Source organism: Phyllobates terribilis, unplaced genomic scaffold (assembly GCF_046119375.1).
Source record: "Phyllobates terribilis strain yellow unplaced genomic scaffold, ASM4611937v1 Scaffold_11__3_contigs__length_659146591, whole genome shotgun sequence".
Taxonomy (NCBI): Eukaryota; Metazoa; Chordata; class Amphibia; order Anura; family Dendrobatidae; genus Phyllobates; species Phyllobates terribilis.
Window position 1 is genome coordinate 237698343 of NW_027362771.1, and position 25404 is coordinate 237723746.

Below are 25404 nucleotides of genomic sequence, written 5' to 3' on the forward strand. Positions count from 1 at the left end.
TATATATATATTATTTTACTCTTTTTTTTTTTTTTTTATGGTACCTGGGTCTGGATGAGAGTCCTCTCATCCACACCCGGGTACCATCCGCATATTAGAACGCAGCAATTACGCAAGTACAGATGCAGTCTTGCGGAATTGGCGCGTTCTAATGCAAGTCAATGGCGGCGCAAAAAGAAGCGCTTACGCAAAATAATTGGTAGTGCTGCGTTTTTTTCCACAATGATAATCCCCAGTGGAAATTTCCGCAGCATGTGCACAGCACATGCGGATTATCATTGGGGAACATTGCTGCCCTTCTACCCATGCGTTTTTAATGCGTTTCCGCAGCTGCAAAAACGCTGCAGAATCGCATTAAAAGCGCATTGTGGGCACACAACCTACCAGGTACATGTTTGTTATTTAACACTTACGGTTTTTGGTTTGCTCGGGTGATGATGAGCTGATGGACCACCCAGATCCTCTGGCATCACCGTCTAGGGAAAGACACAACACTTCATAGTACATGACAGCCCTATACTTTCCAAGTTGTATGGACCGTATTTTATGTGAAAGCATTACCGTAAGACAAAGCTACACCCATATCATGGAGTGATGCTGGCGATCCTGTAGATGACTCCTGCTGGGGCTCCGGGTCTGCAGGTGCTGGAGAACAAATAACATTACATACCTGAGGTACTGCACTGTAATTGCAGTTGTAACCAATGTGCTGCCATATACTGTGCTAACTTATTTTAAAACCACTCACCAGGATGGGGCAGGGTCTGTGACCGGATGCTGGTGATGCGGTCACTGGATCTGTACCTCAGATCCGCCAGCTTCTTTCGGATCTGGGTAGTGGACCGCTGAACCCCAAATCTTCGGGCCAGGCCACGACCTATCCTTCGCAGCACAGCCTGCTTATGGAGCACTGGATGTTCATGGCAGTCATAGTCCCTGGCATCCAGCTGTGCTATGAGGTAGCGGACTTCTGCATCCCCCCATGGAGTTGCCCGTCTCCTGGCCGCCATGTTACTGCCTCTCCTGACAAGCTAGGCCGCAACTACGTCGTAAAACCTGCCCACGGCGCATCAACGCCATAAACCATGCCCATGACGCATCAACGTCGCCCATAGTCGGCGCGCGCCCTATTAGAGGACACTACTGCGTGCGCGAAGGAAGCGGTCTGAATTCAAAGTATGTACGTCAGACTGGAGACGCTGCTGCGTTAGAAAAATGACGCATTATTAATACTGCGTCTCTGGTCACACAGGAAGACTGGCGTGTTGGTTATATGTATGGATATATATCTATATTTTTAGACAGGTATGTATGTCTGTGACTGTGTATGTGTATATGTAGGTATCTGTATATATGTTTGTATATGTGTATAGATTTTTATGTATCTGAATATGTATGTGTAGCATGAGGATTGCCCCAGGAAGCATTTCTGACCCTCAGGTCACTGCTGTCAACAACGTGGTCAGAGGTATTAAGCCACTTTTACGGGCTCACAATAAAACGTTCAAAAACGAAACTGAAACGGTTTTCCTGTGAAATATGTTAAGGAACTTCCTTTCCAGGGTAAAGACATGTGTATAAGGTAAAATAATTAACCAAAAACAAAAATACTCCTCCACACCTTGGGCTATGTTCACAAGTAGCATTTTTTATGCGTTTTTGCACTTTTGTATTGCTTTCAACCGTGACAAATGCGTTCACCAGGAAATGTCATTTTAACATTTTACAACCTTATCTGGCCATGTGCTGTGTGACACATGCATACAGTGCTGAAAAGACAATTTTAAATGTATATATTTGCGGCTGAACAGTGAGCAACACACTCAAACTGGTTTTTTTTAGATACAAATGGCCCAAAAGTGGATAATAAAGAGGTTTGAACCGTGCAACTGCAAAACCACACTTCTGTTTCTCGGGCCTACACCAGATTATTTTCGACAGATATATTTGTGTCTGAAAAATCAGAGACACACTTTTTTTTGGGGGGGGGGGGGACGGGACACCAAAAGGTTAATAAGACGGGTATTTGTACAGTGTGAAGGAGGAAAAAAAAAGAGAATTTAGATGAAAAAGAAAAGGATTTTTCCTGGCCCCCGAGACCTGGAGCTAAGTCCAGCAAGTTCAGAAACACAGGACTGTAATGCAGGGTTTGCTGGTATAACCACTGCGTCTCCTATACAGCCTGCCTGCCTGATATCTGGGATGGATATTAGTCCTGAGAAAGACTGTTTGTTTGATCTGGCAGCCTTTACAGACACTACACTAACCATTTTGCAGTTTATATCTGTCCCTACTAGTGTTGAGCCACCCCCGTAGTGTTCGAGTTCGGTTCGTCGAACACCTGTATGTTCGCCGAACTGTTCGTCGAAAACTTCTAACACCGTTAAAACCAATGGCAGGCAAACAAAAACACATAGAAACACATAGAAAACACCTTCAAAGGTGTCCAAAAGCTGACAAACTGCTCAGAAGACACAACTAACACATGGAAAAGTGACAAGTACATATAGTCATGAGAAAAGAAAAGAGGTGGAGGAGTAAAAGGAGGGGGAGACACAGATATAGGCATGTCATGCCCTTCTAAAACCAAAAAAGTGCGAAGCTGACACGGCCAGTCCGTTCCTGCCCATGCGACCTCCGTGTCGCCGGGTTTGTGCCAGAGCCGCGGTGGACCCTGACGGCCAGCCCCCCTCTCCCAAAACTGGTGCCTGTCCGCTGGTGGGTCGAGCGAGCCCCCCTGCGGTGGAGGCAGGTCTAATCTTTTTAATTTAAATTGTCTCTCTAATTTGAATGAGTACACTTTAAATCCTTTAACAAGGAGCTATTGAAGGGCAAGTCTCATGCCAGCAGCCGCGGTAATTCCAGCTCCAGTAAAGCTGCTGCAGTTAAAAAGCTTTTATAAGGATCGAGCTTGGCGGTCCCCCGCAAGGCGTCCTACCGCCAGTCCCAGCCCCTGTGCCTTGGGGTGCCTCCCCGATGCTCTTCACTGAGTGTCCCGGGGGCCTGAACCATTTCCTTTGAAAAAATTAAGTGTCCAAACTACAGGTGGTGTAGCTAGCTTAACAGCTGGGATAATCCGCTGACTAGCAGACACTGCTACTAGGCACAAAGTATTTCCTGGGCTAGATGCAGTTAAAAATTTGTAATTAGATACTCTCGTTGGATGCTGAGAAAGCATTTCATAGAGTCTCCTGGCACGCCATATATTATTCTCTTAAAAAGCTTGGGGTTGGGGTCTAGGGGACCCTTTTATAGCCAAAATCACGGCCCTGTATCGCAATACGTCACCTAGGCTGAAGATAAATGGAACTGTAGCACCCTGAGGGCTCGGTTGCTACAGAGGTATTGCACCTCACCCAGAGGTGTGATATCTCGCTCTCCGGTAAGGATGGAGTGTGGATCAGGACCCGACACCTGCATGCATTACACCACATTGCCATGGGGCAGGGCGACCAATATGCCCCTGAGATGGGCACGACAGTCCCTGTCCCTGGCTGGAGTGGGGGGAGGGAACACTGAGGAAGGGGAACCCTGTAGTGCAGGAGCAGGGAGGAAGCAGTTCCTGGGTGCATAGAGAAGGGAGTATAAAAGGTGGGCACCATCTTAGTTCAGTGCAGAGAAGTCTGAGCAGAAGTGACAGGGAGCAGGGGCTCTGCATGAGCTCTGCTCCGGAGGTGGGCCTAGTAACAGAGGCCCAGGCCTGGAAGAGGGAGAAGGAAGGAAGAGGAGCGGAGAAGGCTCCAGGAACGAGGAACGGAGGGATCCCAGGGGTGCGGACGGGCGAGTCACCACCGCACGCCCGAATCCACCTGCGTGGAGGGGTCAGGCCAAAGGGGGAGACCGGTCCCCGAAACTAGTCGAGGCGGGAAACGACCCTCAGCTAGAAACCGGAGGCTGTGACATTTTATGTGCCCCTCGCTACACCCGCTAGGAAGGCACCTCATAGGGTCAGGGAAACTGGCGCCAAGTTTAGCAAGAGGAGGCCCGAGGCAGCCGGACAGAAAGGTTGGTAAGAAAGGCCAGACAAAGGACACACAAAGGGGGTCCTGTGAAGCGCTCCAAAGTTATCTGGGAGTTGTCTGAGCCCCTCACCTGGTGAGCACAGTACGACGAGGGCAGCCGTTACCTGCAGAAGTGGTCTGGATAATAAGAACTGTGAGTAAAGGCCCTGGACTGCATCACTGACTCCGTGTCGTTACTGCTGCTGCCCTGCACCATCACCCCCATCCTCCGCATACACTGCCCTGAGGCTATACTCCTCCCCTGGGAAGTTATGCTACGCTCTGCTGCACCCACCACACCAGCCTCAGCGGTCAGCCCTGTAGCGGCGGTTCACTCTGACCGCAATCCACGGGTGGCGTAGTCGGACGTTTAAACATCAAAACCACATAAATAGTTCCGCCACTGGTTTGATCGCCCTGAGCCACGGAACCGGGTCGCCGCCACGGAGACTACAACCACCAGCATCCACTAAAAAGGGTCCGGCTCCGGGTGTCCCAAGGCCCAGGGGGCGCGTCAGAACATTTTCATCACCTTTCATAATCACCAATGGGACAAGGCAGGGATGTCCTCTGTCCCCTCTCTTATACATCCTAGTGACGGAGCACCTGCTCTCATCAATTCGCCATAACCCCAATATTAGGTGGATTGAGGTGGGAGGCACCGACTACAAGTGCTCTCTATTTTCTGATGATGTCCTAGTATATATCACTCAATCACATATATCCATCCCTGCTGTTATGGCTGAAATAGATCACTTTGTTACATGGTCAAATTTTAAAATCAATGCAGCGAAGTCTGAGGCCCTCGATGTCTCCCTCCCCAAATCCATATAGGATTCCATCCAGTCCAACTTTCCCTTTGCCTGGCCCTTACAGGATATCAAATACTTAGGAATTCCTATTCATAGAGACCTCTCCCGTCTATGTTATCTTAATTTTGGGCCCTTTATTGAACAACTCCATACAGACCACGGTTGGCAAGTTAGAACTGTAAGATTCACTACGTGAACCACTGGTGTTTTGTGGAAAAGCACATGTACACTGTGTTCCAAATTATTATGCAAAAAGTGTTTAGGAGTGATAAGGGAAGAATTTGTTTGTTTGTCAGTTAAACTCATTGATGGTGATGTGTGTCAGGGCTCTTTATATCACTGTAAGCAATTGCAGACACCTGTGCTAATTAGTTTGGCAGGTGTGTCCAATGAAAGGCAAGACTACTTAAGAAGGCTGTCCCACATTATTAAGCAGCCTACATTTTCTGCCAAAATGGGAAAGAAAAAGGATGTGTCTGCTGCTGAGAAGCAACAAATTGTGGAGTGTTTAGGTCAAGGCATGACTACAATCAACATTGTGCGATGATCAGGATGAAGTGTCTTGGCAATCAAGAAGTATGTAGCTGATTCACAGTACACACGTGTGCGTGCTGATAAGGGCAAATTGAGGACTCTTTCCTACAGGCAATTACGTCAGGTTAAAAGAGCAGTGGCAAAAAAGCCTTGTCATAGCAGCAGACAAGTTTTTGAAGCTGCTGGTGCCTCCAACGTCCCCCGAACAACAAGATGCAGGGTCCTTCAGAGGTTTGCAGCTGTGCGTACGCCATCCTGTCGACCTCCTCTATCCACTGCACACAAGCAGAAATGGTTCCAGTGGGCCAAACAATACATGAAGACTGATTTCAAAACTGTTTTGTTCACCGATGAGTGCCGTGCAACGCTCGATGGTCCAGATGGATGGAGTGGAGGATGGCTGGTTGATGGACACCCCACGCAAACACGGCTACAGCGCCAACAAGGAGGAGGTGGAGTAATGTTTTGGGCTGGAATCATGGGGAGAGAGATTGTCGGCCTCTTTAGGATCCCTGAAGGGGTAAAGATGAACTCCATAATGTATGTGGAGTTTCTCAAACAGCACTTCCTGCCATGGTTCAAGAAGAAGAACCGTGTATTCCACAGCAAGATCATTTTCATGCATGATAATGCACCGTCTCATGCTGCACATAACACATCTGCATCTCTGGCTGATATGGGCATAAAAGGGGACAAACTTATGGTGTTACCCCCATGCTCCCCTGACCTCTACCCCATTTAGAACCTCTGGAGCATCATCAAAAGGAGTGTCTATGATGGCGGGAGGCAGTTCACATCTAAGCAACAGCTCTGGGAGGGTATTCTGTCCTCATGCAAAACAATTGAAGCAGAAACCATCCAAAACCTGACAAATTCAATGGACGAGAGAGTTCAGAAGCTCCTTTCGAACAAGGGGTCCTATGTGCAAATGTAACATCACCTAGAATAAAGTTTTGAGTTGAAAACTGTTTGATTTCAGTTTCTAATAACCTGCTAATGCTTATAATTTCAAAAATGACCATTTTTTTGGTCTTTATTAAAATGAAAAGGTTGATCGAAGAGTGTGGGGGATCTAAGAGTGTGGCAACCCAGTAGTCAGGATTACTTTGAATTCTGACAATCTGAGGGTCATGATGCAGGTAGTGCAGCAAGAAGGCACTTATGTGTCTTGCGCATCTCGGAGCCCCAAAATTATTTTCCAGGCTAGATGCAGCTAAAAATTATTATTAATTTTAAATCTGGTGGAGCTTAGTATAGATGGCCTAATAGAATCAGTACTGCACACTGCTACAAAGCCCAAATTATTTTCCAGCCAAGATACTGATAAACATGATTAGTAATTTTAAATTTGGTGGAGTTTAGTATAGATGGCCTAATATAATCAGTGCTGCACACTGCTACAAAGCCCAAATTATTTTCCAGCCAAGAAACAGATAAACATGATTAGTAATTTTAAATCTGGTGGAGCTTAGTATAGATGGCCTAATAGAATCAGTACTGCACACTGCTACAAAGCCCAAATTATTTTCCAGCCAAGATACAGATAAACCTGATTAGTAATTTTAAATCTGGTGGAGCTTAGTATAGATGGCCTAATAGAATCAGTACTGCACACTGCTACAAAGCCCAAATTATTTTCCAGCCAAGATACAGATAAACATGATTAGTAATTTGAAAGCTTAAAATGGTTGGTGAGGTGATTTTAGCCAATCATCAAACTTTTACTCTCCCCAGGATGACACAGGGGTAGAAAAGTCGTTTCGGATCCATGATTTGTTCATCTTTATGAACGTGAGTCTGTCTACATTATCAGTGGAGAGCCGCATGCGCTTATCTGTCAGCACACCACCAGCAGCGCTGAACACACGTTCAGACAGAACGCTGGCTGCGGGGCATGACAAGATCTCCAAGGCGTAAGTGGCTAGCTCCGGCCATTTATCCAGATTGGAAGCCCAAAAAGAGCAAGGGTCCAGTGACACAGTCATGGCTTCAATGTTTACTTGGAGATACTCCTGTACCATCGTCTCTAGGCGTTGACTATGTGTCAGACTTCTTGCCTCCTGTGGCCTTGCAAAGGATGGGCTAAAAAAGTGGTGAAATGATTCCGCAAAATTGATGCTACCAGCAGATACTGTGTTTCTGTTACGGTTTGAGTGCTGAACACTCGACGGTCTCACGGTTGGCAAGTTGGAACTGTGATATTCACTACGTGCACCACTTGTGTTTTGTGGAAAAGCACATGTAAGATTCTGCAACAGTCTCTGCTGATACTCCTGCATGCATGCATCCCTTTCTATGGCAGGAATAATTTCTGCAAATTTACTTTTGTACCGGTGATCTAACAGTGTGGCAACCCAGTAGTCAGGATTATTTCTAATTCTTACAATTCGACGGTCATGTTGCAGGTAGTGCAGCAAGAAGGCACTCATGTGTCTTGCGCATCCAGGAGCACCAAGTCCCTGTTGTGTTTGTTGGCGAGGTAACAATCATGCTTCCTTCCTCTGTCCTCTCCCCCCAACCTCGCACAACAGAAATGTGATCAAGGTCTCCCTCATCTGATGAGTCTTCCATCAGTTCGTCCTCCACTTCTTCCTGGGCTCCTGCACCTTCCTCACTAGTTTGGCTGCTACCATGCACCCTGGTAAAACCATCTCCCCCACCCTCACATGCCTGCCACCTTGGTGCTGCCGACCGTCTGGACCTTGCAGATGTTAGCCCTTCCGCATACAACTCCTCCTCCTCTACTTCCTCCACCTCCTCTTGTGCCACCACCTGACTCCGAATTCTGTTTAACATGTGCTCCAGCATGTAAATCACCGGAATAGTCATGCTGATAATGGCATTGTCAGCACTAAACATCTTCGTCGCCATTTCAAAACTATGCAGAAGGATGCATAGGTCCCTGATCCGAGACAACTCCACCAGCGTGATTTGCCCCACCTCTGGATCTCGTTGGTCCAGGCTATACGTCAGAACGTATTGCACCAGGGCTTGTCGGTGCTGCCACAGTCGCTGCAACATGTGCAGAGTTGAATTCCACCGGGTAGGCGCATCGCATTTTAGCCGGTGAAGTGGCAGGCCCAACGACTTCTGTAGAGATGTAAGTCGCTGAGCTGCGGGATGCGAATGGCGGAAGTGAACACACAGCGACCATGCCCTCTGCAGAAGGTCATCTAGTCCGGGATAGTGGGCTAAAAATTGCTGGACAACCAGGTTCAACACGTGAGCCATACAAGGCACGTGTGTGACATTGCCCCGGCGAAGGGCCGCACCCAGGTTTGCAGCATTGTCGCACACGGCCTTCCCTGGTTTCAGGTCCAGTGGAGACAACCATTCATGAAATTGGTTCTCCAGAGCTGACCACAACTCCTCAGCTGTGTGACTCACATTTCCCAGACATTTCAAAGTAAAAACCGCCTGATGACATTGAGCCCTACTGCCAGCATAGTAAGGAGGTGTGCAGGATCCCTTCTGCGCAGTTAGAAAGCTTGTGGCATGACCAGACAGGCTTTGGGTGCAGGTGGAGGACCGAGAGGAGGTTGAGGAGGCAGAAGCAGTGGAGGAACTTTGAGATAAAGAGGATTGACGCACAACTCGTGGGGACAGCAAGACTTGGACAGGAGCCCCTTGTCCTGCTGTCACCATAGTTACCCAGTGCCCAGTCAGTGACATGTAACGCCCCTGTTCATGCCTACTCGTCCAAGTGTCTGTGGTGAAATGCACCCTGTCACACACAGAGTTTCTCAAAGAAGCGGTGATGTTATGTGCGACATGCTGGTGGAGCGCAGGCACACCTTTCTTTGAGAAGTAGTGCCGACTGGGCATCTGGTACTGGGGCACTGCGACGGACATAAGGTCTCAAAAATCCTCTGTGTCCACCAGGCGGAAAGGCAGCATTTCTGTAGCCAAGAGCTTGCAGATGGTGAAATTCAACCTCTTAGCTTTCTCATGGCTAGGAGGAAATGGTCTTTTACTTGTCCACATCTGAGGGACCGAGGGCTGGCTGTTGTGCTTAGACGGGGTTGATAAGGGTGTCCCCGGCAAACTGCCGGTCTGTGAGGAAGATGCAGGCGGACATGTTAGATTGACTTGATCCAAAGGTGGTGCTATCGATGTCGGACAGCGCTCAACACCAGCTGGTGTTACCACCTCCAAAGAAAATGATGACCTGCCAATCACGCTGGCTGTTGCGGGTAAAGAAGTGGCAGGTCTGCGTCCCAAAACAGGTGTGACTGCTGTCCCCCCAGTCACAGAGGATGAAGAGGCCGCGGATGCACAAGATGTGGCAGATGGTGGTTGGCCCGGCCGGCTAGGCCGAATTGTAGCACAGTGAGCTTCCCACTGCAACTTATGCTTCATGTCCATGTGCCGGTTCATGCATGAAGTACTCAAACTATGTATTTTTTGACCTCTACTTAGCTTTTGCTGACAAATGTTACAGATAACACGAGTTGGGTCATCTTTATCGATCTGAAAAAATGCCCAGGCTATGCAAGGCTTAGCACCCATGCGACCTGAAGAGCCACCACGACTTGTGGTGAGAGGCAGAGTTGTGTTTGAGGATGCAGTTGTTGACGTGCTTCCAGTACTACGTCTCTGTCCAGGAAGGTGCAACCTGACCTCGTCGTCACTAGCATCCTCCTCCACCTCCTCTGCTGACCTCATCTCTTGGCTGACTGTGGGTTGACAGTAAGTGGGATCTCCAACCTCATCATCATCACCCTGTGTGTTATCACACCCGTCGTCCTCAGAGCCAACCTGTTCCTGCCCTGACAAAAAACTAAAGTTGTCGCTCCAATCAGGTATTTGAGTCTCATCATCATCTTCCTCATTGTCTCCACCAACAGGAGTTACAGTTTGAGAATGAGGGTCTACATTATGGTCAGAACCGTCTGCGTCTTGTCCTGGATCCGACTCATAAAGATTCTGGGCATCAGTGCAGATCATTTCCTCGTCTGGATTCACAGAAGCGCTGGAGCCGACCTCTGATTCCCAGGCTATAGTATGAGTAAACAGCTCTGCAGACTCAACCATCTGTTCTACCTCATACTCAGACGGGCAGCTGGAGATTTGGGAGCTGTGAGGAAGCAAGTGCGATTGGGGTGACACCTCTGAGGACTGGAGTATTTGTGATGTTGAAGTTGATGTGGAGGAGAGCCCACTTAAAGGAGCACTTGATATCCGTTGAAGCACCTGCTGTTTTTGTGCCTCATCTGGAATTTGTAGCGATTGGCGTGGCCGTAAGAAAGGGATCTTATCACATTGTCCGCTAAAAGAAGTAGACATTTTAGTTTGGCTGGAAGATGGTCTTTCTTCTGCAGATGTTACTGTTGCTTTAACACCTACCCCACGGACACAACCTTTTTTCCCCTTCCCAACACGCCTATTCCCCTTTCCACCAGCAGCAGGCCTTTTTCCACTCATTTTGGTGGTTAACTAATTCACAACTCTGGAGTTGTTTGCACAAAAAAACAATGGATGGGAACCGAGCAGAGCTGAGTGGCCAAACTGTGGTATTAGGCCCAAACTATTGGCTGGGTTAGATGCAGAAAAAAATTATATTCAATTTGCAACCTGATGGAGGTCAGTATAGATGGACTAATAGACCAAGTCCCACACACTGCTAGAAGCCCAAATATTTTTTCAGAGCTAGATGCAGATAAAAATTATATTCAATTTTCAAGCTGCTGAAGGTCAGTATAGATCAGGGGTCTCAAACACGCGGCCCGCGGGCCCCCTGAGGCTGCTTTATGCGGCCCGCAGGCACAGACCCCTTGACGATCCCGACCTGGTCCAGGAGGAGCCGCCGACAGCAGCGCTGCATTGCCACACAGAGACTGTTTCCCAGCACTGCATTTCCAATGCCAGCCGCTGGCCAATCAGAGGCCAGCAGCTGATATCTGCGTGTCGGCGCAGCGAGTATGACGTCATTGCCATATGCAGATGTCAGCTGCTGGCCTCTGATTGGCTGGCGGCTGACATTGAAAATGCTGTGCTGGGAGACAGTCTCTGTGCGGCAATGCAGCGCTGCTGTCGGCGGCTCCTCCTGGACCAGGTCGGGATCGTCAAGGGGTCGGACTCTGTGGTGCCTGCGGGCCACATCTGCAGGAAGGCCGCCGAGGGAACGGAGGACAGGTGAGAATCATCTTTTTTTTTTTCTATTTTATGTGTGTGAAGAACAGCACAGGGGGCTCATAGCCACAACATGGGGACCGGGATGGGGCACAGAGCCACAATAGGGGACCTGGATGGGCACATAGCCACAAGAGGGGACCTGGATGGGGCACAGAGCCTCAAGATGTGGACCTGGATGGGGCACATAGCCTCAAGATGTGGACCTGGATGGGGCACATAGCCTTAAGATGTGGACCTGGATGGGGCACAGAGCCACAAGATGGGGACCAGAGCCAAAAGATGGGGACCTGGATGGGGAACATTGCCACAGGATGGGGACCTGGATGGGGCACATAGCCCCAAGATGGGGACCTGGATGAGGCACATTAGTACAAGATGGGCGCCAGGATGGGGAACGTTGCCACAGGATGGGGACCTGGATGGGGCACATAGCCACAGGATGGGGACCTGGATGGGGCACATAGCCACAGGATGGGGACCTGGATGGGGCACATTAGTACAAGATGGGGACTTGGATGGGGAACATTACTACAAGATGTTTTCCATTATTACTATATGATGCTAATTGTAAGACAATATTACTGTATGTGGCCAATTGGGGGAAATAAAATTGTAAAAAAAATAAAAAATAAAATAAAGCATGAAAAAATATTGGGCACTAAAAATGCTGTTTTATATGTAAACTAAAGTAAACACAAAAAAGTGCACGTTTATTATCGCCACATCCATAACGACCCAAGCCATAAAAAATAAACACGGCAAAAATGTTCAAAAGGTGTATACAAAAAAAATGGTATCACTAAAAATGTCACATTGAACAAAGAATGCGGCCCCCCAAATTCAAATTTTTTCCATGTGCGGCCCATATACCCAGCTGAGTTCGAGACCCCTGGTATAGATGGACTAATAGACCAAGTCCCACACACTGCTAGAAGCCCAAATATTTTTTCAGAGCTAGATGCAGATAAAAATTATTTTTAATTTGCAACCTGATGGAGGTCAGTATAGATGGACTAATAGACCAAGTCCCACACACTGCTAGAAGCCCAAATATTTTTTCAGAGCTAGATGCAGATAAAAATTATTTTTAATTTGCAACCTGATGGGGGTCAGTATAGATGGACTAATAGACCAAGTCCCACACACTGCTAGAAGCCCAAATATTTTTTCAGAGCTAGATGCAGAAAAAAATTATATTGAATTTGCAACCTGATGGAGGTCAGTATAGATGGACTAATAGACCAAGTCCCACACACTGCTGGAAGCCCAAATATTTTTTCAGAGCTAGATGCAGATAAACATTATTTTTAATTTGCAACCTGATGGAGGTCAGTATAGATGGACTAATAGACCAAGTCCCATACACTGCTAGAAGCCCAAATATTTTTTCAGAGCTAGATGCAGAAAAAAATTATATTCAATTTGCAACCTGATGGAGGTCAGTATAGATGGACTAATAGAACAAGTCCCACACACTGCTAGAAGCCCAAATATTTTTTCAGAGCTAGATGCAGATAAAAATTATTTTTAATTTGCAACCTGATGGAGGTCAGTATAGATGGACTAATAGAACAAGTCCCACACACTGCTAGAAGCCCAAATATTTTTTCAGAGCTAGATGCAGAAAAAAATTATATTCAATTTGCAACCTGATGGAGGTCAGTATAGATGGACTAATAGAATGATGCTATGCCCAAAAGGTTTTACTTCACTAGGTGCAGTAAAAATATTGGTATTCTATACACAGGTGGTGTAGCTTGCAACACAGATAGGCTACTCCACTGACTAACACACTCTGCAATAGGCCAAAAAGGATTGGCTTTGCTAGATTTAGCCAAATGCTGTGAAAAAAACTTGCACAGCACTGGCACAGACCTGCCTGGCAAAAACTGATAGGAACTGATGTAACTTAGTCCTGAAAAGGACTGCAATTACAATTAGTCTTTACTCCCAACCTATCTATTTAAGAGCACAGACCTGCCTGATAAAAGTCGTAGGAAATGCTGTAACCTAGTCCTTAAAAGGACTGCAATCACAACTCTTCCCTACTCCCAAGCTATCTGTAGATTTGTGCGAAAATTGGCTTGAAATTAACAAGGTATAGCGCACACAGCAACAGCGGTGCCGTCTAACACGCAGCTGCAGCAGTGAGAAAATGGTGGCGACGGGGAAAATGGCTTGGTCTTATAGGGCAAGGACATGTGACATACACTGCCAATGACACATGCCCTTGCTTGTGTGAAAAAAAGCACTTCGCTCCGTGTGTGCGCTGCTGATAGGCTGACAGATTGCACCTCCCCACTGTAAATGCGGGAAAGAGAAAAAAAAATGAAGATCTTCATTATTCCTGCAGAGATCCATCCCCTGCCCCTCCCCCCGCCCCGCTGTATACTCTAACTGCGTATTAACATTAATTTTCATCATTACTGAGAAAAAATCCAGTTATGATTTTGGTGCACGAACAGTTTTCGAACATAACCTCGAACAGCCGAATTTTTTTCAAATCGTTCGTATTCGCCGAACGGCTCGAACACCGCCCAAAACAGCTCGAATTTGAGATTGGCGAACAGTTCGAGTCGAACAACGCTCATCTCTATTTGTCAGTTAAACTCATTGATGGTGATGTGTGTCAGGGCTCTTTATATCACTGTAAGCAATTGCAGACACCTGTGCTAATTGGTTTGGCAGGTGTGTCCAATGAAAGGCAAGACTACTTAAGAAGGCTGTCCCACATTATTAAGCAGCCTACATTTTCTGCCAAAATGGGAAAGAAAAAGGATGTGTCGGCTGCTGAGAAGCAACAAATTGTGGAGTGTTTAGGTGAAGGCATGACTACAATCAACATTGCCAAGACACTTCATCCTGATCATCGCACAATCAAGAAGTATGTAGCTGATTCACAGTACACACGTGTGCGTGCTGATAAGTGAAAATTGAGGACTCTTTCCTACAGGCAATTACGTCAGGTTAAAAGAGCAGCGGCAAAAAAGCCTTGTCATAGCAGCAGACAAGTTTTGGCAGCTGCTGGTGCCTCCAACGTCCCCCGAACAACAAGATGCAGGGTCCTTCAGATGTTTGCAGCTGTTGTTAAGCGATCCTGTCGACCTCCTCTATCCACTGTACACAAGCAGAAATGGCTCCAGTGGGCCAAACAATACATGAAGACTGACTTCAAAACTGTTTTGTTCACCGATGAGTGCCGTGCAACGCTCGATGGTCCAGATGGATGGAGTGGAGGATGGCTGGTTGATGGACACCCCATGCAAACACGGCTACGGCGCCAACAAGGAGGAGGTGGAGTAATGTTTTGGGCTGGAATCATGGGGAGAGAGATTGTCGGCCACTTTAGGATCCCTGAAGGGGTAAAGATGAACTCCATAATGTATGTGGAGTTTCTCAAACAGCACTTCCTGCCATGGTTCAAGAAGAAGAACCGTGTATTCCGCAGCAAGATCATTTTCATGCATGATAATGCACCGTCTCATGCTGCACATAACACATCTGCATCTCTGGCTGATATGGGCATAAAAGGGGACAATCTTATGTTGTGACCCCCATGCTCCCCTGACCTCAACCCCATTGAGAACCTCTGGAGCATCATCAAAAGGAGTGTCTATGATGGCAGGAGGCAGTTCACATCTAAGCAACAGCTCTGGGAGGGTATTCTGTCCTCATGCAAAACAATTGAAGCAGAAACCATCCAAAACCTGAAAAATTCAATGGACGAGAGAATTCAGAAGCCCCTTTCGAACAAGGGGTCCTATGTGCAAATGTAACATCACCTAGAATAAAGTTTTCAGTTGAAAACTGTTTGATTTCAGTTTCTAATAACCTGCTAATGCTTATAATTTCAAAAATCAGTGAATATGAATAGCGGTACCAGAGCGCCAATAACAGGGCAAAAATATTAAAAGGACTGATTTATTAATACACACACAACGCGTTTCGGTGGACACAGCCTGATGAAGGTGGCTGTGTCCACCGAAACGCGTTGTGTGTGTATTAATAAATCAGTCCTTTTAATATTTTTGCCCTGTTATTGGCGCTCTGGTACCGCTATTCATATTCACTGATTGTCCTTTTCCCCCTGTTGGGGTGCGGTAGAGCTGCCTTTAATCAATTGTTTTTTCACCTGTGGGAGCAATTTAATTAAAATTACTACCCTGGTTTTCCAAGCTGCGCTGCCTTAACCCCTCCGGAACGCTGCCGGGGGTGTTGGTGAAGCTGGGCGTCTATCTCGGCATTACATGCTACTAACCTGACCACGTGATATACCACCAAGAGATCAGGATCTGTGAACGCCGCTGGAAATAGATGACAGCCACCAACAGAGCGGAGCTTGTGGAGCTTTACACTGGGGTTGTGCAGAGGTGCACAACTTCATAAGGTTAGTAGCCATCCCCACACCCCTCTACAAATTGCAATACTGAGTCACCCATTGCGCCTTGTTCTCTCCTCTCTTTACATATAATTTCAAAAATGACCATTTTTTGGTTCTTTATTAAAATGAAAAGGTTGATCGAAGAGTGTGGGGGATCTAAGAGTGTGGCAACCCAGTAGTCAGGATTATTTCGAATTCTGACAATCTGAGGGTCATGTTGCAGGTAGTGCAGCAAGAAGGCACTCATGTGTCTTGCGCATCTAGGAGCCCCAAAATTATTTTCCGGGCTAGATGCAGCTAAAAATTATTATTAATTTGAAATCTGGTGGAGCTTAGTATAGATGGCCTAATAGAATCAGTACTGCAAACTGCTACAAGGCCCAAATTATTTTCCAGCGAAGATACAGATAAACATGATTAGTAATTTAAAATCTGGTGGAGTTTAGTATAGATGACCTAATAGAATCAGTACGCACACTGCTACAAGGCCCAAATTATTTTCCAGCCAAGATACAGAAAAACATGATTAGTAATTTGAAAGCTTAAAACGGTTGGTGAGGTGATTTTAACAAATCATCAAGCTTTTACTCTCCCCAGGATGACACAGCGGTAGAAAAGTCGTTTCGAATCCATGATTTGTTCATCTTTATGAACGTGAGTCTATCTACATTTTCAGTGGAGAGCCGCGTGCGCTTATCTGTCAGCACACCACCAGCAGCGCTGAACACACGTTCAGACAGAACGCTGGCTGCGGGGCATGACAAGATCTCCAAGGCGTAAGTGGCGAGCTCCTGCCATTTATCCAGATTGGAAGCCCAAAAAGAGCAAGGGTCCAGTGACACAGTCATGGCTTCAATGTTTACTTGGAGATACTCCTGTACCATCGTCTCTAGGCGTTGACTATGTGTCAGACTTCTTGTCTCCTGTGGCCTTGCAAAGGATGAGCTAAAAAAGTGGTGAAATAATTCCGCAAAATTGATGTTAACAGCAGATACTGTGTTTCTGTTACGTTTTGAGTGCTGAACACTTGACGGTCCCACGGTTGGCAAGTTGGAACTGTGAGATTCACTACGTGCACCACTAGTGTTTTGTGGAAAAGCACATGTCTTTTCCACAAAATTCTACAGATTCTGCAACAGTCTCTGCTGATACTCCTGCATGCGTGCATCTCTTTCTATGGCAGGAATAATTTCTGCAAATTTACTTTTGTACCGGGGATCTAACAGTGTGGCAACCCAGTAGTCAGGATTATTTCTAAAACTCACAATTCAAGGGTCATGTTGCAGGTAGTGCAGCAAGAAGGCACTCATGTGTCTTGCGCATCCAGGAGCACCAAGTCCTTGTCGTGTTGGTGGCGAGGTAACAATCATGCTTCCTTCCTCTGCCCTCTCCCCCCAACCTCGCACAACAGAAATGTGATCAAGGTCTCCCTCATCTGATGAGTCTTCCATCAGTTCGTCCTCCACTTCTTCCTGGGCTCCTGCACCTTCCTCACTAGTTTGGCTGCTACCATGCGCCCTGGTAAAACCATCTCCCCCACCCTCACATGCCTGCCGCCTTGGTGCTGCCGACCGTCTGGACCTTGCAGATGTTAGCCCTTCCGCATACAACTCCTCCTCCTCTACTTCCTCCACCTCCTCTTGTGCCACCACCTGACTCCGAATTCTGTTTAACATGTGCTCCAGCATGTAAATCACCGGAATAGTCATGCTGATGCTGATAATGGCATCGTCAGCACTAAACATCTTCGTCGCCATTTCAAAACTGTGCAGAAGGGTGCATAGATCTGAGACCACTCCTCCAGCGTGATTTGCCCCACCTCTGGATCTCGTTGGCCCAGGCTATACGTCAGAATGTATTGCACCAGGGCTTGTCGGTGCTGCCACAGTCGCTGCAACATGTGCAGAGTTGAATTCCACCGGGTAGGCACATCGCATTTTAGCCGGTGAAGTGGCAGGCCCAACGACTTCTGTAGAGATGTAAGTCGCTGAGCTGCGGGATGCGAACGGTGGAAGTGAGCACACAGCGACCGTGCCCTCTGCAGAAGGCCATCTAGTCGGGGATAGTGGGCTAAAAATTGCTGGACAACCAGGTTCAACACGTGAGCCATACAAGGCACGTGTGTGACATTGCCCCGGCGAAGGGCCGCACCCAGGTTTGCAGCATTGTCGCACACGGCCTTCCCTGGTTTAAGGTCCAGTGGAGACAACCATTCATGAAACTGGTTCTCCAGAGCTGACCACAACTCCTCAGCTGTGTGACTCACATTTCCCAGACATTTCAAAGTAAAAACTGCCTGATGACGTTGTGCCCTGCTGCCAGCATAGTAAAGAGGTGTGCAGGATCCCTTCTGCGCAGTTAGAAAGCTTGTGGCATGACCAGACAGGCTTTGGGTGCAGGTGGAGGACCGAGAGGAGGTTGAGGAGGCAGAAGCAGTGGAGGAACTTCGAGATAAAGAGGATTGACGCATAACTCGTGGGGATGGCAAGACTTGGACAGCAGCCCCTTGTCCTGCTGTCACCATAGTTACCCAGTGCCCAGTCAGCGAAATGTAACGCCCCTGTCAATGCCTACTTGTCCAAGTCTCTGTGGTGAAATGCACCCTGTCACACACAGAGTTTCTCAAAGAAGCGGTGATGTTGTGTGCGACATGCTGGTGGAGCGCAGGCACACCTTTCTTTGAGAAGTAGTGCCGACTGGGCATCTGGTACTGGGGCACTGCGACGGACATAAGGTCTCGAAAATCCTCTGTGTCCACCAGGTGGAAAGGCAGCATTTCTGTAGCCAAGAGCTTGCAGATGGTGAAATTCAACCTCTTAGCTTTCTCATGGCTAGGAGGAAATGGTCTTTTACTTGTCCACATATGAGGCACCGAGGGCTGGCTGTTGTGTTTAGACGGGTTGATAAGGGTGTCTCCGGCAAGCTGCCGGTCTGTGAGGAAGATGCAGGTGGACATGTTAGGTTGCCTTGATCCAAAGGTGGTGCTATCGATGTCGGACAGCGCTGAACACCAGCTGGTGTTTCCACCTCCAAAGAAAATGATGACCTGCCAATCACGCTGGCTGTTGCGGGTAAAGAGGTGGCAGGTCTGCGTCCCAAAACAGGTGTGACTGCTGTCCCCCCAGTCGCAGAGGATGAAAAGGTGGCGGATGCACAAGATGTGGCAGACGGTGGTTGGCCCGGCCGGCTAGGCCGCATTGTAGCACAGTGAGCTTCCCACTGCAACTTATGCTTCATATCCATGTGCCAGTTCATGCATGAAGTACTCAAACTATGTATTTTTTGGCCTCTACTTAGCTTTTGCTGACAAATGTTACAGATAACACGAGTTGGGTCATCTTTATTGATCTGAAAAAATGCCCAGGCTATGCAAGGCTTAACACCCATGCGACCTGAAGAGCCACCACGACTTGTCGTCAGAGGCAGAGTTGTGTTTGAGGATGCAGTTGTTGACGTGCTTCCAGTACTACGTCTCTGTCCAGGAAGGCGCAACCTGACCTCGTCGTCACTAGCATCCTCCTCCACCTCCTCTGCTGACCTCATCTCTTGGCTGACTGTGGGTTGACCTTAAGTGGGATCTCCAACCTCGTCATCATCACCCTGTGTGTTATCACACCCGTCGTCCTCAGAGCCAACCTCTTCCTGCCCTGACAAAAAACTAAAGTTGTCGCTCCAATCAGGTATTTGAGTCTCATCATCATCTTCCTCATTGTCTCCACCAACAGGAGTTACAGTTTGGGAACGAGGGTTTATATTATGGTCAGAACCTTCTGCGTCTGGTCCTGGATCCGACTCATAAAGATTCTGGGCATTAGTGCAGATCATTTCCTCATCTGGATTCACAGAAGCTCTGGAGCCGACCTCTGATTCCCAGGCTATAGTATGAGTAAACAGCTCTGCAGACTCAACCATCTGTTCTTCCCCATACTCAGACGGGCAGCTGGAGACTTGGGAGCTGTGAGGAAGCAAGTGCGATTGGGGTGACACCTCTGAGGACTGGAGTATTTGTGATGTTGAAGTTGAGGTGGAGGAGAGCCCACTTAAAGGAGCACTTGATATCCGTTGAAGCACCTGCTGTTTTTGTGCCTCATCTGGAATCTGTAGCGATTGGCGTGGCCGTAAGAAAGGGATCTTATCACATTGTTCGCTAAAAGAAGTAGACATCTTAGTTTGGCTGGAAGATGGTCTTTCTTCTGCAGATGTTACTGGTGCTTTAACACCTACCCCACAGACACAACCTTTTTTTCCCTTCCCAACACGCCTATTCCCCTTTCCACCAGCAGCAGGCCTTTTTCCACTCATTTTGGTGGTTAACTAATTCACAACTCTGGAGTTGTTTGCACAAAAAACAATGGATGGGAACCGAGCAGAGCTGAGTGGCCAAACTGTGGTATTAGCCCAAAAGTATTGGCTGGGTTAGACGCAGATAAAAATTATTTTGAATTTGCAACCTGGTGGAGGTTAGTATAGATGGACTAATAGAACAAGTCCCACACACTGCGAAAAGCCAAAATGTTTTTTCAGAGTTAGATGCAGAAAAAAATTATTTTGAATTTGCAACCTGGTGGAGGTTGGTATAGATGTACTAATAGAACAAGTCCCACACACTGCTAGAAGCCCAAATATTTTTTCAGAGCTAGATGCAGATAAAAATTATTTTGAATTTGCAACCTGGTGGAGGTTAGTATAGATGGACTAATAGAACAAGTCCCACACACTGCTACAAGCCGAAATATTTTTTCAGAGCTAGATGCAGAAAAAAATTATTTTGAATTTGCAACCTGGTGGAGGTTAGTATAGATGGACTAATAGAACAAGTCCCACACACTGCTACAAGCCGAAATATTTTTTCAGAGCTACATGCAGAAAAAAATTATATTGAATTTGCAACCTGGTGGAGGTTAGTATAGATGGACTAATAGAACAAGTTTCACACACTGCTACAAGCCCAAGCCCAAATATTTTTTCAGAGCTAGATGCAGATAAAAATTATTTTGAAGTTGCAACCTGGTGGAGGTTAGTATAGATGGACTAATAGAATGATGCTATGCCCAAAAGGTTTTACTTCACTAGGTGCAGTAAAAAAATTTGTATTCTATAAACAGGTGGTGTAGCTTGCAACACAGATAGGCTACTCCACTGGCTAACACACACTGCAAGAGGCCAAAAAGGATTTGCTTTGCTAGATTTAGCCAAATGCTGTGAAAAAAACTTGCACAGCACTGGCACAGACCTACCTGGCAAAAAGTGATAGGAACTGATGTAACCTAGCCCTCAAAAGGACTGCAATTACAATTAGTCTTTACTCCCAACCTATCTATTTAAGAGCACAGACCTGCCTGATAAAAGTCGTAGGAAATGATGTAACCTAGTCCTCAAAAGGACTGCAATTACAATTAGTCTTTACTCCCAACCTATCTATTTAAGAGCACAGACCTGCCTGATAAAAGTCGTAGGAAATGATGTAACCTAGTCCTTAAAAGGACTGCAATCACAACTATTCCCTACTCCCAAGCTATCTGTTGATTTGTGCGAAAATTGGCTTGAAATTAACACTGAAAGTAGAGTGCACACAGCAACAGTGGTGCCGTCTAACAAGCAGCTGCAGCAGTGAGAAAATGGTGGCGACGGGGAAAATGGCTGGGTCTTATAGGGTAAGGACATGTGACATACACTGCCAATGACACATGCCCTTGCTTGTGTGAAAAAAAGCACTTCGCTCCGTGTGTGCGCTGCTGATAGGCTGACAGATTGCACCTCTCCACTGTAAATGCGGGAAAGAGAAAAAAAAAATGGAGATCTTCATTATTTCTGCAGAGATCCATCCCCTGCCCCTCCCCCCGCCCCGCTGTACACTCAAACTGCGTATTAACATTAATTTTCAGCATTACTGAGAAAAAATCCAGTTATGATTTTGGTGCATGAACAGTTATCGAACATAACCTCGAACAGCCGAATTTTTTTCAATTTGTTCGTGTTCGCCGAACGGCTCGAACACCGACCAAAACAGCTCGAATTTGAGATTGGTGAACAGTTCGAGTCGAACACCGCTCATCTCTAGTCCCTACACTGTCTGATCCGGAGCGACTGTGTCCAAGATGGCGGTGCACGGTATTAAATACTCGAGGTGACGCTGTGCGGCCAGGCAATCACAACCAACATGGCTGCGCATTACAGTGACTGGCTGGCAATCCCTGCATGTTCATTGGCTCTGTAAAGAGCGCCAAACGTGCAGGGCGGAGACCCGAGCTCCTGCCCGAGTAACCCGGAAATGCTCGGTGCTCGCCGAACATCACGAATAGAGTGATGCTCGGGCGAGTACCGAGCAGTGTCGAGCATGTTTGCGCAACACTAGAGTACACGTATGTATATACGGGCCCTTACTACTGAAAGAATGATAAACAAAGCTTTTGCAAAGTAAAACACATAGTTTATTAGACAAATCAGTACAAAAATGAAAGTAGTGTATAAATGTCACTAGTAGCCCACTATAAGTTCTGATGCTGTCAAGTAACAGCACCAGGACCGTTAAAATATTGGCAGTAGTTGTCTCGGCACGTCTTTGCATCGTGGGTGTTTCTGCCGGGTCCCAATGGTTGAAGGCCTGCAATTGCGGGATCGTTTGCACGCCATTCTCCGAGCTGCACTTCCCCATTTGTTAGGCCCACAGAGTCCATGAAGCCAGGCGGATAGTTCGCCAATGCATCGCGCCGGCGAAGGAAGTTGTGAAGCGTGCATCAAGCCAAAACAACTGAGTCTATTGATTCAAGCTTCATGTTTATAGGCATGTGGAAAACTCTGAAGCGATTGGCCATGATACCGAAGGCATTTTCTACAACCCGACGTGCCCTTGACAAGCGGTAATTGAAAATTCTTCTTTTCTCCGTCAGACTTTTTTGTGGGAACGGTTTGATAAGATTGAGATGAAGCGGGAAGGTCTCATCACCGACAAAAACAAAATTAAGGTTGCCTCTAGTGTCAGAGTTGAGAGGCAAGTGAAGGTCATGGTTGTTCAAACGCTCTCCAAAGAGTGTGTGCTCTAAAACACCACCATCGGAAACCCTTCCGTTCATGCCAACATCTACATTTATAAATTCGTAATTGGCATTCACAAAGGCCATCAGGATGATGCTGAAATAGCCCTTATAATTAAAGAAATATGATCCGCTGTTTGGTGGTTGATTGATCCGGACATGTTTCCCGTCCAAAGCCCCACCACAGTTAGGAAACTGCTAAAGCTGCTCAAAATCGGAGGCAATCTTTTTCCATTCCTCCTCCGTGTTGGGAAACTGTATGTAGCTACGTAGACTGTGGAAAATGGCATTACATGTCTCCGTAATTAGAACGCTGAGCAGGGACCTTGAAATGGCTGAAGAAAAATGCAAGTCTTGCAGTGAGCGTCCAGTGGCTAGGAATCGCAGCGTGACTGCCAATCTTTCATCTACTGGGATTGCAGTACGCATCGCTGTATCCTTCCGTTGAATCAGTGGAGTAATTCTTTCCAGTAAATATATGAAGGATTCCAATGATATATACCTGACAGGAGCCCATACATTCTCCTGCCTCCAATAATATATACCTGACAGGAGCCCATACATTCTCCTGCCCCCAATAATATATACCTGACAGGAGCCCATACATTCTCCTGCCTCCAATAATATATACCTGACAGGAGCCCATACATTCTCCTGCCTCCAATAATATATACCTGACAGGAGCCCATACATTCTCCTGCCTCTGATAATATATACCTGGTAGGAGCCCATATATTCCCCTGCCTCCAATAATATATACCTGACAGGAGCCCATACATTCTCCTGCCTCCAATAATATATACCTGACAGGAGCCCATACATTCTCCTGCCCCCAATAATATATACCTGACAGGAGCCCATACATTCTCCTGCCTCCAATAATATATACCTGACAGGAGCCCATACATTCTCCTGCCTCCAATAATATATACCTGACAGGAGCCCATAGATTCTGCTGCCTCCAATAATATATACCTGACAGGAGCCCATACATTCTCCTGCCTCCAATAATATATACCTGACAGGAGCCCATAGATTCTGCTGCCTCCAATAATATATACCTGACAGGAGCCCATAGATTCTGCTGCCTCCAATAATATATACCTGACAGGAGCCCATAGATTCTCCTGCCTCCAATAATATATACCTGACAGGAGCCCATACATTCTCCTGCCTCCAATAATATATAGCTGACAGGAGCCCATACATTCTGCTGCCTCCAATAATATATACCTGACAGGAGCCCATACATTCTCCTGCCTCCAATAATATATACCTGACAGGAGCCCATACATTCTCCTGCCTCCAATAATATATACCTGACAGGAGCCCATAGATTCTGCTGCCTCCAATAATATATACCTGACAGGAGCACATACATTCTGCTGCCTCCAATAATATATACCTGACAGGAGCCCATACATTCTACTGCCTCCAATAATATATACCTGACAGGAGCCCATAGATTCTGCTGGCTCCAATAATATATACCTGGTAGGAGCCCATAGATTCTGCTGCCACTGCCTGGGGCGACGCCGGGTCCTTTCTCCACAGTGCGCACAGGAAGCAGTCCCAGGGCGATGATGTCAATGCCCTGAGACTGACCTCCTGTGCACGCGCTGGCAGCAGGCAAAGCAGGAAGATCGCTCTCCCTAATTTGCCGCTGCAGAGGGCCCATCACTAATTATATCGGCAGTGCTGTGTGACGGGGGAGGGGTTCAGAGTAATTTGAAGATCATGGGAGACAGGTACAAACGTATGGCTGATAGGAAACGCTCGCCAGGTCCGGTCCTAAGTGTGAATGACTTTGTGTGGTTGTCTACCAGGAATATCAAGTTGAAAGTTCCTTCTTGGAAGCTGGGACCTTGGTTTATTGGCCCCTATAAAATAACCGCCATCATTAACCCTGCAGCATATCGTCTTAAGGTACCTAAGGGTCTTAAAATCCACAAGGTGTTCCACGGGTCTCTGCTCATTAAATATGTAGAACCTCTGGAGTAGCGATGAGCGAGCATGCTCATTTAACCCTTTAAACGAGCACGCTCGGTTACTCGCCCAGCAGTTTCGGCATGCTCGGCATTTCAGTTACAGCTGCTGCGGCTGTATGTGTCGCGACTGTTACACAGTTGTGACACATGTAGGGATTGCCTGACAAACAGCCGCAATACATGCAGCCGCGGCGGCTATAACTGAAATGCCGAGCATGCCAAAACTATTCGGTGAATACCCGAGCGGGCTCGTTTAAAGGGTTAAGCAAGCACGTTCATTCATGACTACTCTGTAGTCCTCTCCTTTTCCGCCACCCCAAATCATGGTTGATGGTAATTTGGTGTTCCAAATTTCGAGAGTTGTTGATTCTCGTCTCCAGCGTCGTTCCCTACAGTACTTGGTGCACTGGAAGGGTTATGGTTCAGACGAATGTATGTGGGTTTCAGCATCAGAGGTGAAAGCCCCTAGGCTGGTTTGTACATTCCATGCTTCTCATCCTGAGAAACCTGAGTGTCCAG